We start from the raw sequence: 1,405 nt of genomic DNA on the forward strand, positions 1-1,405 counted from the left end.
ACATCACACATTATAAGTATCTTAGAAACAATAGCAAGTAACAAAAAAAAACACTTGTCTGGTTCATTTCCTGTAATATCATCTTATCTGATATGCACATAGCTTCTGATCTATTCTGCTTATCCAGACATATATTAGCTGTGGAAAATAAGGGAAACCATGGGACGTATGTTTCTTTGGACTTGGCTTACTTCACTGAATAAATTTTGTTTTCCAAGTCTTTCCAATTCTTAACAAATTGGGCGATGTCATTCTTTCTCATGGAGGCATAGAATTTCATTGTGTATATATACCACATTTTCATGATCCATTCATCTTCTGTGGGCCATCGGGGTGGGCTCCATATGTTAGCTATTGTAAATAATGCTGCAGTAAACATAGTTGTTCTGGTAGTTTTAGTATGGTCTTCTTTGTGATCATTTGGGTAAATCCCCAAAAGTGTGATTGCTTGGTCATAGGGGAGCTTTATATGGAGTCTTTTGATGAGCCTCCAAACTTCTTTCCAAAGTGGTTGAACAAGTTAACACTCCAACCAAGAATCAAGTAAGGTTCCCTTGTGGCCACATCCTCTCCAGCATCTTTAGTTGTAAAAATATGGAATGATTCAAGAATTTGCATATCAACCTTGTGCAGGGGCCATGTTAATCTTCTCTGTACTGCTCCAATTTTAGTGTATGTGCTGCTGAATTGAGCACAGAGCACTTTTTATATATAAAGTGTAATTGATTTTCTTAAACTAGACAATTCAAAGAAAAGTAAGTTTTGAAGAATTCTAGTGAAATTTTAGAACCATGTACTTCTTACATAAGCACACATTTAAGAATAGCCAAGATTGACACATCAAAAACAAAATAATCCCAGATATTGTTGTTCAAGAGATGTGTAAGATCGGGGGAGGGGGGTGGAATCAGGTGGGGGGGCGGAGGAAGGCTGGGAAGGGATGTGAAGGGTAAACAAAGGAGGAGGCTGCAAGCTTGATAAGAAATGTACTCATTATCTTGCCCATGTAAATGTAACCCCTTTGTACAGTATGTTCACAAAAAATAAAAATTAAAAAAGAGATGTGTAGGAGGACGAATTCAATTATTCTGTATAAGGCACCTGTCATAATGAACACTGCGGCAAGTGTTAAGGGTTTTTAAAAGTTTTAATGTTTTAAATATATTTAATTTTGGGAATTTGCTTATATAGGCCAAAATTAGGATTGTTTGTCAGGTCATACAACTTTTCTATAAATATTTAAGATTTATGGTAGCAGACATATGCTACTAAAAACTACATTTCAGTTTAGAGAAACATTACTAATGAGATGTTGCAAAGTCTTAGTGTAAAGAAGCAGAGTGAAGAGTTAAGACTTTGTTAACTGCATAGTTTCTCTTAAAACTTTAGGGCTTCCTTACTTTAT

At 35.4% G+C, this 1,405-nt stretch overlaps 1 non-coding gene across 1 annotated transcript; it reads right to left on the minus strand.

The window, feature by feature from the left end:
• Positions 1-588: 588 nt before the first annotated feature.
• Positions 589-695, minus strand: LOC138808662 (U6 spliceosomal RNA). Its single transcript, XR_011366568.1, has one exon. It is a non-coding gene; the product is annotated as a U6 spliceosomal RNA (small nuclear RNA).
• Between the last annotated feature and the right edge of the window lie 710 nt (positions 696-1,405).

This window comes from Dipodomys merriami, unplaced genomic scaffold, assembly GCF_024711535.1.
Source record: "Dipodomys merriami isolate MVZ:Mamm:240054 unplaced genomic scaffold, mDipMer1.0.p SCAF_465, whole genome shotgun sequence".
Taxonomy (NCBI): domain Eukaryota; kingdom Metazoa; phylum Chordata; class Mammalia; order Rodentia; family Heteromyidae; genus Dipodomys; species Dipodomys merriami.